At 45.5% G+C, this 15,902-nt stretch overlaps 1 long non-coding RNA gene across 4 annotated transcripts; it reads left to right on the top strand.

Moving 5' to 3' along the window:
- Positions 1 to 367: 367 nt before the first annotated feature.
- LOC145723365 (uncharacterized) lies at positions 368 to 11,927 on the top strand. Of its 4 annotated transcripts, none has more exons than XR_014148301.1 (4): positions 368 to 471; positions 8,207 to 8,312; positions 10,893 to 10,957; positions 11,355 to 11,927. It is a non-coding gene; the product is annotated as an uncharacterized LOC145723365 (long non-coding RNA). The 4 variants fall into 4 exon arrangements; XR_014148300.1 differs by having other exon boundaries at positions 10,676 to 10,957; XR_014148302.1 differs by lacking the exon at positions 10,893 to 10,957 and adding an exon at positions 1,798 to 1,897 and having other exon boundaries at positions 374 to 471.
- Positions 11,928 to 15,902: the final 3,975 nt, after the last annotated feature.

Genomic DNA, 15,902 nt, shown 5'->3' with positions numbered 1-15,902 from the left:
TCTGAGGTGAGCTTATGTGGCCTGTGTTTTTCTGCTGATGTTGAAATTCTACCATCACCCTGCTTTGCCCTTCCACCTGCAACCACTCACACAGAGACAACTAACCATTAACCTGTCTTTTCCTGTTTCACTGAGGAATTTGTTAACAATGAGCGGCCTCAGCCCCCATTCCCTCTCCTGCTTTCTCAGGCTTCAAGCAACACTGACGTACAGAAAGTCACACTGCACTTGTGGAGATGCATGTGAGCTGCATTCTTTTTAACTTTTTAAGAATTACGTATTGTTCTTTAATCTTCATATGAGTCCCTCCCTTCCTGTTACCCAATAAACAGTGTCTAATCTATAGGCTTCAAGTTAGTTTTCTGATGAAAATTACAGGGGATGGAACCACACCTTCTGCTTCAGGGACTATGACCCTCTCCCAGGTGGACAAGTGGCTCCCCCACAACCTGCTCCACCTTGATCATAGAGGTAAGAAATAACTATTCTCTGGAGAGGTCGCGTCTGACTCATAAGAAGAGAAAAGGAGGTAGATAATAGGAAGGGTGTGGATTTCGTTATGTCTTTTTTTCACATTTTATTTGTAGAATTTTAATGACTAGATAGTAGCATTCCCTTTTATTTATCTACTTTCAAATTTTAATGAATACTTCTGGCTATAATTACCTCATTTCTACATTTAAAATGACTAGACACGTACAGTTTGGAGCAAATTGTATCTCAATGTGATGGTATCATATAGTATCAAATACCGTGTAGGTATGGATTAATCAATAAGCAAATTCAGTTCTTACGAGCCACAGTTAGTTCTTTAAATTGAAGAGGAATTGATAAAAGGAGGAATAGGGTTTATTGCTCCTCTCCTAGGATAAAAATCTACCATGAATTGGTTCATTTTGCCTGTTGTTTCTTAATCATTCAGAGAAATGGCTTCATACTGTTAAGAGTGGCCATTGTAAGAAGGTTTGCTCATCCTTTTTAAATGGATTTCCTCTTCTGTATACAGCACATGAAAAAGGGGGTCAGTGTCTCCTCAAGTCATTTGATTCTGGAAAGTTCATGGAAGACTGACACCACTTCTAACAGTTGTGGAAAATAAGATCCCTCCCCTTTCAAGGACATGGGGTCCTCATAAGATTGGGAACCTAAACCCTGAAGTTCCTTGTAGTATTTAGTAAAATAAGAGTGGTTGTGGTAGATTCCATTTTTTGGCGCTTTGGCAGATGCTTCACCAATACCAGTTCTGGTCCTGACAGCATTGCTGCAAGATAGGGGCTAGTGTCCTTACCCCTCACGTGAGGAAATTCATGTTCTGGCAGATCATATCATGTACAACAGCCATATAGCTCATCAAGACCTTAAGCTAAAGAGGTCTGATACTTGAACTTTATCCCCCCCCACGCTACTGCACTACTTTATTGTTTATTCATTTCTTTCCTTTTGAAGTAGTCACACCAGTTCTTCCTCATGTTCTGTTCAAGGCAAGACTCACTGCATTACGGAAGACAGTTGCTCGAACGTCTCCCCCTATGGCTGGAGCTTAGAGAGAGGCAGGCATCGACCTCTTGAGACCAGAAGGCCCAGGCACAGGTGATAAGGATCCAGGTGAGACCAGAAAGTTGCAGGAGGTGAGCTGGCTAATGGACTCCCACCATCCGCCCATGGAGAACCCAAGGGGCCCAGAGGCTCAGAATTGTTAGCCAGGCTAAAAGAGCATTTTCATTTATCCCAAGGGAGAGATATTTAGCCAGGACAATTAGGCCATTTAAACTGACCATATTTTGTGTTAAAACCAAGGGAATTCCTGGTTCAGCCTACCTGGTGTTCTTAACCTCACTGAGTAAAGATGGTGATGAGGGAATACTGGAGTCTCCACTTGGCCTGGCTACCAGAGAAGGTACTGGCAAGGGGTTCCCTAAGAAAACTTGGACAGCCTATACTCACGGGAGGAGGCAGTGTGTGGGAAGGGGTGCACAGAGAAGGTAAAAGTCACCGAACATGAAATGATGAGGCTGTAATAAAGTTGAAAATGGAAAGAGGAGGGTCATAGCTTGGGACGAAGCTGTGAACTACAGGATGGGGTAAAGTTTGCTTCGATAAGGCATGTTTAGGCCACTCAAAGTCACCCACCTGGCTGGGGAGGAAAGGGGCTGGGGTAAGGCTGGAGGAGAAGATGGCTCCTTCCTGAGCCTGGGGCGGGGAGGGTTGCCAAGGAGTAATCAGAGCAAAGATGCAAAGGAGAGTCTTCTAGGAAGAAAGGGCATATGTCCTATCACAGTGATCTATTTACATTTACATTTAATTCAAAATAAATTTAAATTTAAGGAAGGATGGCTTTATTCATTTTTAAGGTAAACTGTTTAGGTATTCCCACCCTCTAATCTTCCCCACACCCCCATTTATAAAACATATCAAATTCAAGTTGCTACAGTATTTGACTTTCAAAGTCCAACCAATTTTATTACCTGTTAATGTGTTAACCAATCTCTCTGTAAATACCCCTCCATGTTCTCCCAATTCCCTTTGGGGGTCTCACACAGAAATGCCCTCACACAGAAATATTCTCTTTGCAGGCTCTATGCACCATCACAACCCAGATGGAACCACACCCCTCCAAGAAGTTTTCTGTGATGCTCCACAGTTTTCTCTTCTCCATCTCTCAACATTCTCTGGATACCAACAAAGTTGTACTCTGTTTTCTATCTCAACCCTCTTGTTTAATGTAGGTATGATAGCCCCAGTTCCAGTCTGAGCTCTGGAGGGATACTATTCTCCTTAGAGAGTTCCTGATTCTCCAACAGATCTGAACACAATGGGTGTGCTCACACATTCATCAACTAGAGGTACGGTTCTTCAGGACTAACTCTAACAACATTAGATTTTCTGCCATAAGAAAAACAACACTTTGCCATGTTTGAGATCTCATTTTCTCTTAACCAAATTTCCTCTCCATTTTTATTTTAACAACTTAAACTGATTAGAAATTGCCTCTATATCAGTATGTGAAATGTTCCAGGCTTTAGGTACTAGACTTTCCTTTTTAGATTTCTGAAGGCTATCTGAGGTGTTTACAGAACACTTTAGAGTTTACAGAAAACTTCTGGAGTCATTTTTAATATTTCCTTTATAACAGAGTGGAGGTGTATCATCTACCCATTTGACAGATGAGGATCCTAAGGCACAAAAAGCGGCCAAGGGTGAGCCCAATAAACCACAGGAAAGGAAGTAGACCCAAGCTACCTACCATCAAATTTCATGCTCATTTTGCTATAATACACTGGCCCTTACTTTGTCAAATTTTAAAAATATATGCAACAGCATTTATGTAAAAACATTAACTGAAATGTGGAAGGACAGTGCAATGTGGAAGGACAGACACCCACTAGGGCTGAGTGAAGGACAGAAAAGGAAAAGGTGTGTTGTCTTGTTGGAGTGAGGCACAGAGACATTTCTCATCCTTTCTCCTCATTTAAGTAGTCAAATTGTGTAGCAAGATACTGCGTTTCCCTCAAGTCCTGTTCAGGCATTGCAAAATGTTATCCACGCAGGAGCAGGAATAGGAAGGCCTCTGGTAATTTTTAAATCAAGATGTGTTGACCATAAAATATTCAAACCCCAAAGCCAAAATAACTAAAGAATATGATGCTTTCAAGTAAAGAGGAAATCCAGGAAGAAAACTCACGGGGAGAGTGACCAATAGTTGGCACTCAAGTTTCAGTGTAATGTACCAGCTCAAAAGGACAGAGAGATTTGTTGAGCAAGCTGAGCTAGAGGAACAGCATTGTCAGGGTCACTGTGCTTTCTGGTGGAGGGAGAAGGGCTGTGAGTTCTGGCTTTGTAGTTCTCTGGAGACTGCACCTGGGCGAAGCTGTGCAGATGTGGGCTATGTGGTATGAGAAGGATGCATGCAGATTGGAGGGCATTTAGCCAAAGGATCCAAAAATAATTAAAAGAAGAGTGAGATTACCTTTCATGGACAGATACAAAGACCGACTGTATATACTTACCCTAAATGACAACAGAAGGAGACCAGAAAGATAATTGAATGATTGTGAAGATCAAAGGGCTAGAAGATTTGCTCTCTCTGGCACAAGGGTCTAGGATTGCAAAACCCAGACCAAATGTAGGATGCTAACAGGCAGGTTGGTTGGCAGAAACACTCTTTTAAAAAAATACACACACACACACACAAATAAAAAATGACAGGGAAATTATTTTCCTAGGAAGAACTCAGAGCTGGGGAACCAATCAGAATCTACTGTTAAAAACTGTCAAAAATGTTTTTGGAAGGGAGGAACCATGTGTGATCAGCAAAAGAAGAGCTTGGAGGATCTTTTGGGATATATAGTTCACCACTGCTTACTCTGACAATGTGGCATAAAACAAAAAGATCACTCATGTGTGCATTCTACAGAGCATTGGGAATAAAAACAGGACCCTCCAAGTTTCTTACTGCCATGATAGGCTATAGAGTATCTCTTTGGAAGAAGTCCATCCATAAGCTTCAAAGAGAACACACGTACATTTCTGGAAGTGTGAACTCAGGGATATCCAAGGAGAGAGAACAAGAAATCAGATTGGTGCGGAAGAAGACCACTTTTGAGGCAAAGTTTTGCCGAGTTAATCCTGTAGTTGATCTCAAGAACAAAAAAAGATACTATGTCCAAAAATACATATTTCCATTTATTTCATGCATTCATTCATGGTACTGAGAGTTGAGTGGTAGACAAAGGAGAAGGAACTCTCTAAGAAGTAAACCACATACTGATGTCTGAAGGTTGACTAGGAGTTAGGTAAGGTTGGGAAGAAGGCAGCATATGAGAAGGCTGAGACACAGAGAGAACAGAGTCCAATGCAGAATTGAGTGGTCCAACATGGCTACAAAGTTCAGAGAATCAAGACACAGAAATCCAGATCTTTGTGAACGATACAGAAGCTTTGAAACCCCCAAACCAAGAGGAAAACCATTGGAAAATCTCAAATAGAAAAAAAGGACATGATGATGTTAGTATTTTAGAGCCACCTTCCTGGTTATCAGGTGGAGAATGGGTGGGAAGGATAAAATAACTAGAGGCAGGGAGGTGAGTTAGGAGTTTGTTGCAGAAGTACGGAAAAGAGACAATGGTGGTCTCAGCCAAAGGAATGATGGAGAATGGTCTTGGATTGGAAAGACTGAACAGATTTGAAAATTATTATACAGGAAACATCCAAAAACCTTGTGGATTTTTTTTTAAGATTTATTTATTTATTTGAGAGAGAGAGCATGGGTGAGCACCAGAGGAGGGGCAGGGGGAGAGGAAAAAGTCTCAAGCAGACTCCCTACTGATTGTGTAGGCCAATACGGAGCTCAGTCTCACGACCCTGAGATCATGACCTGAGCCAAAACCAAGTCAGACACTTAACTGAGCCATTCAGGTGCTGCTAAAACCTTATCCTTTAATAAGATGGAGTGAGCGTGTTCAAGGGGGAATCATTTGGACATTGAGCATGTGGTGATGCCTCTAATGAGGGAGCACTGAAATGAATAAGGATTTAGGGGTATAAGGAGATGAAAATAAAATCAATTTGAAACTTTGAGTTTGAGGGCTCTGTGAAGTAGTCAAGTCTCCAGACAGCCATCACATCCATGAACGGAAAGGTCCAGGGTGTAGGGAGAGACAGGACTGAAGCTGCAGCTCTGGAGGCATCAGCAACTGAGTGGATAGTGTATCCCAGGGAGCAGATGGATTACCAAGACACAATGTAAAGAGTTATTATTCTGGTATTTTGAAATGCCATATGGCCAGACCTGAGGAACATCAACAGCTAATGACTGGTAGAGGAAGACAGTCCTGGAAAGGAGAGTGAGGAGAGTATCTGGAGACACAAGAAGGAAACCAAGACCTGGTAGTGTAGGTGCTGAGATGCTACTATGAGTCGTGTTTTGTTGATACGGAAATGAATCAAAGAAGCTTCGATTATTGACCTGCCCAGAGAAGATAGGAAGGCTTCTGAGACATGACATTTAGGTTGTGTCTTGAAGGCTGAACAGGAATTCGCTGGGAAAAGAGAAGTCATACCAGTCAAGAGGGACAAAATGTGCAAAGTCAAAGAATCATGGCGCAGCACGACATGCTTGAAGAATGAGAAGCAATTGTGTGTTGCACATCCAAAAAATTTGAGTCTGTGAAGGGGTATCTGAGAGGATATTTGTCAGATGGGAATTTGAAGCAGGAGCCTGTCCTAAGAGGCTTGAGGTTTTCCTTGCTAAAGATGGAGACCCTTAGAGGTTTATAAGAAGGTAAGGAACATGGGTTATCTTGGTCTGGAATCATGTGCTTAGTAACTGCACTGAAAACTACAGACCTGGGTGGAAAGGAAACTTTTTAGGAAAGAGAATTGATAGGCTTCAGATGGTAATGCAGGAGATGCAGGGGTGGGGGGCTGCCTGGAGCTGGGTCACCCGTATGTCTTGGCGCATGTCTTGGGCATCTGGGTGGAGGACTCTGCATTTCTGGGAAGACAAGAAGGGGACAGTTTTAGAGGTGGGTAAGGAATAGTTCACTTAGGGTGAACTTAATTCTGACAATTCCAATCCAGTAGGTATTTCCTTTAAAACAAACAAACAAACAAACAAACTAAAAACCCTGGGCAGTAGTATGGCAGGAATTGAGAGGAGATAAAAGGATAATACAATCTTAGTGGAATATCTATGTGACCCCCTACAGTTGGGTCAGAGACCCCAGACCATGGCCCATTGTCTGTCAGCATTATTGGTCTTCTAGGGTCCTTGAAAAGGAGGGCAACTGCCTCCCACCGAACATAGCCAGCGTTCTAGGAGCTTCACCCATGTGATCAATCAGTGTTAATGCCAACATGATGAAGTTACCCTCAGAAAGGTTAATTACTTGCTCATGGTCCGAATTTAAAAATGGCTGAGTTGAATTTCTAGCCCAACTCATGTGGTTCCCAAGAGGCTTTTCTTTTCTTTATATCAGCACTCTTTCCATCACTGATCACACTTAGAACTGAGCATTATGTTGGCAAAACAGTAGGCTGACCCCAACACTTCCTGACTTTTCAGCTTGCTGAATTGCTATGGACCAAAAGAGAGGCTAAAAGTTAGTTGAGTGGGGCCGAGGGAATCAGCATATGCATTACCCGTCTGACAGTTCCTGCTGGCCTTGAAGAAAACCCCGCTGAGGTGGCTGGTGACACTGTGCTCTGATTACCTTTAGTTCTTATCAGTGAATAAATACCTCTCCTTCTAGAAACCCCTGTAAAAAGCTGAGGGAGAGGTAACATTTGGGATGGGCCATCGGCACACCTCACCTCCCTTCCCTCCACATTTACTGAGTACCTCCTGGGTGACTGATAGTGGGTGGTGTCCTTCTCTTCAGACTCAAGTTGACAAGGCAGTTATGTCCCTATGTTACAGATAAGAAAAACGAGGCTGAAACATGACATTTTCCAAGGTCACATCTCAATCTGGGCCTCCCCAGCAGTAGGTGTATACTTCTGAATAATCATTCACACTTTTGTCTCTTCCATTATGCCCTGAATGATTGACAGAAGAGAGCTAAGTGTTCCACCTCCGGATTCCCAATGCCTACCGGTGTTGGTGCGGTAACACGGACAACACGCTCCCAACTGCACACACAGTGATGACAGGCAACTTTTGTCAGGCATGTAACTGCGCCCTGGGCTTTCAGCAATGATGTTCATCACTTTTGTGTAGTCTTCTTCCCCCTTGATTTTGTGTTGTGTCCACTGTTTAGTTTTAACTGTGTCTTCTTTGTGAAGAAGGTGGTATTATCATCCTTGCTTTTGCAAAAGTAGAAAGCAGGAATCGAAGAGTTAATAGACCTGCCTCAGTTCACAGGGCTTGCTAAGGGGTAGACACAGAATTGAACCCACAACTTCTGATCCTTAATTGTAAGCGACGTGCACACCTATCATGCAGCTACCAAGATTAATAGGACCCCATCTGTACCTAGATGAGACTCTGGCCTCATCTCAGAAAATGAGCTGAGGGATATGTGCACCCCTTCCTGTTGCTTGTGGTGTATCTGCGAGTTCCAGTTAAAGAGTCTGCACTTTTATATAAGAGTTAACTCCTTGCTTGGAGGAAGAAAATTAAATAGGTCTGAGAAACGGTTAAGTAAGCGAGAGACTGCTTCTTGGATGGTCAATGGTTTCTAGCCTGTTTATATTTTTTTCAACACAGCAATGAAAAAGAAACTGACTACACCAACCAGAGATGATCCTGAAGATACTTCCAGGGTGGGATGTCCTGGCCAGGAACACAGCGTGATGTCGCCAGCAGGGAGTAGGTAAGAATTAAGTGGTAAAAATGCCAGTGTGGATTATTGCCATAATTACTTTCTGGAAAACAACAAATTTAATTCCCAGTAAAATGCCATCAGAATTTGCCAGGTCCTCTGATGGGGAAAATAAAATGCCCTTCCTAGAAATTTCTCATGCTCTGTGGTTTCTAGAGGGATTCTAAAGACTACAGAGAAAGATAATATGGTGATAGGGTTTTGGAACCTCTGTGAATTTCCCTGCTTCGTCAAATGTCCATGAACGCTTCTTAAATAAACCGTAAACTTCTAAGCCCGTGCTGGATTTTTCCTTTAATTTCCGTGAGACTAATGCCTGTAGGGTCACTCATCCTGGGCTAAGGGCTGCTACTTACCTACCTTTGTGACTACAAAGCCCTGATTTTGTTGTCTCTAAAATGGGGCTAATCCTAGAATTTTCCTCATGGGTTTGGCAGGAGATTTCTCTCCGTTGCTCCAGGTTAAGCACTCAGCCTTGTTCCTGGCACACTAAGGGTTAGCAGTGCTGGTGATTATAAAAGCGTACAGTTTATCTTCTTCTCTAAGTGGGTGTGTTGCAACTGAGCTGTTTTACTTAAATGACTCTCCTTTCTTGGTGCCCTCACTTCCTTACTGAATTGATTGACTCGCTGTGAGTCGAGAATACCTTCCAAAGGCTATTTTGTGTGCCTGCAAAGCCCAACAATGGCTCGGGAGTAATTTCTGGCACCGGGTAAATGTCCATGGCCCTGAACTTTGTGGGGACAGGATGGGGGAGCTGAGCTAGGGGCTGTTGAAGTGTACAGCAAGAAGACCCAACTCCTTTCTTGTGATAATTGAAATCGTTTCAATTCATTTCCTTCTTGGTTGGACAGAAACGTGTTTTCAATAGTGAACAAATCTTGAGGGAATCCATTGACCTGAGCAGTCATATAATGCGTGAAGTTAATGGACAAAAATGATATTCATCTTCAGTTTATAATAGCATTTTCTTCCGCGGCACCTAAACTTAGGGGTGGCTGGGGATGCTACTGGAGCAACAATGGTACCAGGGGCAGATGTGTGACCTATGTTGTATATAACAATTACTGGATCTATGGCGACATAAAATAAAAACCAACACAAGTTTTGACACTAAGATAATAAATTATAAATTATGGAAGTCTACGCCACCGAGGATCTTGTAAACAACAGGCTGGTCTCTTAGCAACAGACCAAGGAGAGCAGGTTGTTGATGGGAATGGAGCAGACAAGAATGTTTTGCAGTGATTACTATGGAGGACCAGGAACAACATTTTAACACCCGCCTGAGGCCTCTTCTCTGCCCAGCCCTTCTTTTTCCAGTGGCCAGCCCGGGCCGTGGGCCAAGAGGTGTCCCAGGACTTCGGGGCCCTGTCACTGACGACCCAGGTGCCAGGCCCTACGGAGAGGACAAAGGACATACAGGCAGTGGGAATCAGGGGGTGGGGTGAGGATGCCCCCCAGCCACAAAACAGAATTAGAGAAGGAGGGGAAGGAGTCTGTAAATGCATCCTCATTTGACATTGTCTGAAATTATAACTCTAAATGGGGGAACTCTTCATTCCCCGCCCCCCCCCCGCCCCCAACTCCCCTTGGCTTTCAAAATCTCACTTAGGGTGGTTGTCATGAAGGAATTCAGACAAGACTTTGACAATGTGCCAAAATGGTTTATTTTTAAATGTTGTTCCCGAAAGTACCAGAATATTAAGTTGGAGCAAATGTTGCTTGGAAGAGTGGAGGGGTTGTGGTCGTACAGACATTTGAAGGGAGGGTGGTGGTTTAAGGTTTGCAGACTTTAATTAATTCAGGCAGTTGGGCTAGAGAACCCGGTGGCCAGGAAGCATTTTGAAAAGTGTGTGTGTTTCTCAGTTGTAGGACATTTACAGGGTCGGGGTGGAGAGAGAGGTTTTCTTTAATTAATTAGATGTTTACCTTGAGTGTCTCCCTCCGTGGTTTAGACAGTCACCTGCTCACATGTTAGGAATGAGTCTCTTAGAGTGGAATCTTCCTAGAAAAATCCTAGGATTCTCAGGAGCAAATGGCCTCTCACTCTGTGAGAGAAACAGTGAGTTCTGTGTAATCCAAACCACAAGGCGAGCGACGTGCCATGCCAGCTTAGGATGTTCAGAAAACATCAGCCCCCTAGTTGTACGCGGGCCAAAGGACCTGCATCTCCCTCCGTAGCACTGACTTCATGCATTGCATTGTTTCATAATAAAAGTGGCTGGCTAAATTATGACGACTTTGGATTTATTTGGCATGTCATTTTAAACTTTTCATATGTCTAAATTTGCCAGTTGCAAAGGAAGAAAATTCTCTGTCGTTCCCCAGGGTTTCATTTTTTTTTTTTTCAGGCTTCTCTGATCATCACAAAAGGTGTCTCAGTGACTTCCGAAGTGATTAGCTCCATATTTGTGCTTAGAAGCTGTCTGCCGGGATCAAATTCTATCAGGGGTAGTGGCCCTGGTCCCGTGGGGGAGGGCTCTGGTTTCGGAAGACGCCCATCGAGGCCACCTGGGGATGAGCCCACAGCAGCTCCTGCAGTGAAGGCCCCGTTACCCTATTTTGCAGGTGGGGCAATGTCAGCTAACTTTCCTAAGCTCAGTGCCGGAGCCCAGATTCTACTCCAGGATGCAGTGAGTTCAAAGTTCATGTTCTATTAACACAGTGGTCTACCCTAGACAGGTCATTGCCAGCCTCCCTACCCAAGACAGTCTTGCTTTTTCTTCCTCTCTTTTTTTTATTACAAAAGAAATACATCATCATATGTGATCATGAAAAATTAGTATCACACACGATACAAGATTGAACAGCAAAACCTTCCTTCATCCTCAACTTGGCCCCCTGAACATATTACCCCACTGCTCCAATTATCTTAGCAGCTCTTTTTAGACCTGGATTTTTGCTCTCTGCAGGGGAATGTTTCTGTAGGGAATGAGTAAGTCCCTTTTCCTCTTTAATTTTTCCATAGCTGGTGCATTTTGAGGAAATACCATGTAATCTTCGTCTTTGACCTGCTTTTGTTTTACTTAGCTTTCTACATATTGAGGAGAACACTGAGCTCTCTGAACCACCCCCAGCATTCTCTCTGACTCTGAATCACCAAGCCCAGCAACCTCAAATGCACGAGTGTTGGAGTCTGAATTCGTCACTGAGCCCAGAAGCACTTCTAGCAAGTTCTGATCTTGGCAGAATGAATTCTCCCCTTTCCCCATTGGATCTGAAACCTGCATCGTCACAGGCTCCCCCAAGTGATGCAAGTGCACAATGGGGTTTGGGAAACCCTGCGCTACACTCCGCTTCTGCAGAGAGAAGACACAGAACACTTGTCGAGGCATCAAGGAAACTCAGCCTTACAGTGGAGAGTCCTGGAACTCCACAGGAACGCACCGTGAGACGGCTGTCAGCACGGACCCCAGCTGCCGAAAGGAAGCTGAGGACGGTTTCTCCTCCAAGGAGGCCCGATTTCAATGACATTGCAGTGAAGGCTGTTGGGACAGTTTCCCACCCAGCGCTCTGGAGCCCGGACGGACCTCCGAGGTGGCCTCGCGGTCCTGCCTGGCACCAGGGAAGGGCCGGGGCTCCGGGCGGGTGGGTGGGCGGCAAGACCCGGCCAGCTTCCTGGCCCACTGGCTTCCGTGGGGTGGGGCGCGACGGGGTCCCCGGTCCTGCCCAGCGCCTTGCCCCGTGCGAGCTTACGTTCCTGCAGCACCTCCCGGCTCGGGCCCCACAATGCAGCGCTCGGTTGGCAGTGGTTCAGCTGAACACTAAACACTTGGCTCCATTTCAACACGGCTGCCAAGATTTGGCAAGCAGAGAGTTGCAGGGAAGCAGCAGGCTGCTAAACCCTTTCACATTTTTAATTAGATCCACACACCCATGTCTTTGAGCTATCATAAATATACAGATGACATCGAGAGTATTATTCGGGGTTAAAAAAAGAGGGGGGAGCAAACTCTCTACAATGGTATAGCTTCCCTTCTTAGAATGATTTACCTCTTGTTAGTTTGGGGGCTAAAGGCAAAGAGAGGGGAATGATATTTGCTTCGGCAGCACGGCGTCTGATAGCAGATCTCCCCAGGATCTGGAAAGCTCGGGTCTCAGGCCGCCTCGCTGCCATCCGGGGCTGCCTGAACATTCACCAGAAGAGGGCATTCTTGGCGGCGGCTGGGCCTCCAGCAGCCGGAACTCTCCGGGTAGAGTGTTTGAGGAGAGGTGCTAAAGCCACCCCCACCCCTGTCTCTGGGTGACAGCCTTACCATCCCACAGAGCCTTGAGGTTGGCTCCTCTGCCCTAAAAAGTAGTCACTTTTGCATTCAATGTCGCTTTAATACTTTGTCACTGTATCTCCTCTGGTTTGTCTCCTGGCATCCTTCACTGTAAAATAATTACTGTTGCTCCTTCTTTTTTTCTAAACCTCCTGCCACAACAAACACACTCAGCTCCTCGTGCTCAGAGCCACCCTCCCCGCCACGCTCAGCTCCTGGGCGAGTGTGCGGCGGAGGAGGGATGGGAAAGGCAAATCTCCAACTAACGCCAAGTGTTTCATTTCCTTCTTCCCATGTCTTTACAATTACGGACATGCGCACCGGGACCTTGGATACCCCTAAGTCTCAACTTAGGCTCCAACTCTGGCTCTGCCATGGGGCCCCGGACACACAATTCCAGAGACTTTCCCTTGGGTTCCTCCATCTGAATGATCCCGAGCCAGCTCTGACCTCACGGATTGCATGTGGGCATTAAATGACATCCCATGGGAGCAAGGCCCGTGGCTCATGGGATCACTATTGTGACAGGGACCGTGACACGGGGACACGTGCCTGTCCGAGGGTCAGTGAACAGCAACAGCGGTGATGCTGGTTCTTTGTGGGGTTCCTGGCCCGGATCCGTGGCTGTCGTGGCTTGTGACAAAGACCCCTCCACTCCTCAGACAACCAGCTCCCGTGAGAGTCACTTGCCGTGGGCCGCAGGTGAACACGGTTTGACCCGGGGCCTCTGCATCAGTGCGCATGTCCGTAATTGTAAAGACATGGGAAGAAGGAAATGAAACACTTGATGTGCCAGGAAAGAAGTCTCTCTGATTGTCCCATCTGAGAACACAAAGTTTATAAATAGAAGCATCCCAAGCATCAAACACGAAGACATCAAACACAAAGGCACGCTGGCCTCGCCTGTTTATTCTGGACTCTGCACACCATCCAGTCCCTTCTGGAGAAGACCGGAGCCTGCCGTGGGCATCCAGCAGCCGTATGCCCTCTCCCTTGTCCTTCTTTGATTTTTCTCTTTCCCTTACAGCTTGAAAATAGACCATACTTGATTGCAATGTTTTCTTTGAGCTTTTTCTGCAGACAGGACAGCCAGACCAACGGGGATGTCCGGGGCCAATGAAAAGGGCTACAGATAATTCTAGGCTCAAAGTGTGCCTTTCAGCAGATGTAAACGCCGAGACCAACAGTAACTGGCAGGCCTTGGCATTCTCGTGTTCCCCGCCATCCCTCGCACTCCCTGTGCCCCCACCACCAGTGACAGGGACTTCCCTTTAGTTAGGAGATGAGGAAGGATACCAGTGGTGTGCACACACACACACACACGCACACACATACACACACACACGGAAAACAGGACCACTGCACCTGGAAATGAAGAGGACAGTGATCACTTCCTCCACAGAAGACAACGCGGCATTGAATGAAAGTTGAGACCTAGGGATGTCCAAGGTCCCAGTCAGGCTCTGTGGGGGGACAGACTGGTGCTTATCAGTCGTTATGAACACAGAAGCAGCAGCTAATCTCCCCAAGGGTAAAACAACATATAATCTGGATAACACTCTTCCTAGAGCAAAAGGTGTCAGGCTGAAGTCAGTCCTGGTTCCTCAATTGTTGCTGGCTGCCCCCCGTGTGTCATGCCCACCCATGAACTGAGGGCACTGGGACCCACTGACCCTTCCTGTGCCTCTTGTGTCATGGGGATGGTTGTGTGCATGAATGAATACATGCATTTACTATTATTTTATTTTATTTTATTAAGTAAACTCTATGCCCAACATGAGGATCCAACTCATGACACTGAGATCAAGAGTCGTATGCTCCCCTGACTGAGCGAGCCAAGTGCTCCCTGTATTTAATGTTTGTAAGGCCACATTTGTCCACTTGGGCTGCTATAACAAAGTGCCACAGCCTGGGTGGCTTAAGCAATGGAAATTTATTTTCTAACTGTTGTGGAGTCTAGAAGGTCAACAGCAAGGTTCTGGCCAATTCCGTTTCTGTTGCGAGCACTCCTCCTGACTTGTGGATGACTGGCCTCTCACTAAGTCCTCCTGTGGCCTTTCTTTGGGCATAAGCATGAGGAGGGAGGGAGAGAGAGACCTCAAGAGGGAGAGACAGCAAGCTCTCTGGAGCTTCTTCTTGTAAGGATAGTGAGTCTGTAGGATCACGCCTCCACCCTTAAGGCCATATATAACCTTAATTACTTCCTTAGAGGCCCCATCTCCAATTAGAGCCACACTGGGCCTAGGGCTTCAACATGTGAATTTTGTGAGGTCATGTACCTTTAGGCCACAATAAAAGTTTTTCATGTGCTGTTGGAAGGACATGGGGTCACATCAGGATTCTACTCTCACTTCAGCACCTACCAGCTGTGTGGTCTTATGCAAGCCAACTAAGCTTGAGCCTTGACTATCACCCTTGATTATTAGTATCCAAAACATGAACTTCCTAGGACCTGTGATCTCCAGCAGCACTGAGCCTCCACTCTGAGCCCTTGTTATTCTAAAGGCAGAGCCTCACCCTTCTAGAACTGTGAAGTGGACGCAGGGTTCAGAGCTGAGGAGATGGGGGTGAGCATCACGGCTCTGACACTTCCTAAACGTGTGACCTTGGCCAAGTGACATGACCTCTGTGAATCTCAGCTCCTTAGTGAGGATGTTCACAGGCTGCTGTGAAAGGTGAACTGTTTGATGCATCCACATCAGTTAACACAGGACCTCATTTAGAGCACGCATTCACTAAATGATGGCTCTCTCTGCCTTTCGTTTGACTATTAGAATGAACTTTATGGAATTGTCAAGAATAATCAAGTGTTGGCAATTTCACGTAACCCGACGTAATAGATTGTAAGACACTTAAGGGCAAATGCCATGTTTCTTTTAACTCTATCCCCCACCATCCTGAGTATTGAGTGAATGTTGAGTGTTGGAGCAGAACACACACTCACAGTCTTGGTTTTTTCCAGTGGTGAGGATGGAACAAGGGGATTGTAGGGAGGTGCAGATGGAAGAAGGACAGACAAATGAATCAACTACTTACCCACTTGCTTTCACCAAGATGGAGAGTGCTGAATGCTGGTAATGGTGTAAGGAGGGGATAGGGAGGGGCACAGGGCTGGGGGCTGCTGGAGAAAATCTGTGCTCATTTCATGGTGTGGGAAAAAGATTGTGTGTTTTGGAATTGAGCAGCTAGGGAGGTTATAATCTCAGCTCTTCCACAATCAAGAATGAAGTCACTAATTTCTCTGAGCTTGTCAGCTGTAGAAACAGGACAACTGCAGACATTGTGGAGGTAAGAACACCAACAAAGAGCCCAC

Source organism: Leptonychotes weddellii, chromosome 9, assembly GCF_054177405.1.
Source record: "Leptonychotes weddellii isolate Sample4059 chromosome 9, ASM5417740v2, whole genome shotgun sequence".
Classification (NCBI taxonomy): Eukaryota; Metazoa; Chordata; class Mammalia; order Carnivora; family Phocidae; genus Leptonychotes; species Leptonychotes weddellii.
Note: the sequence above shows the minus strand (reverse complement) of the source record. Positions and strands in the feature narration are given on the sequence as shown.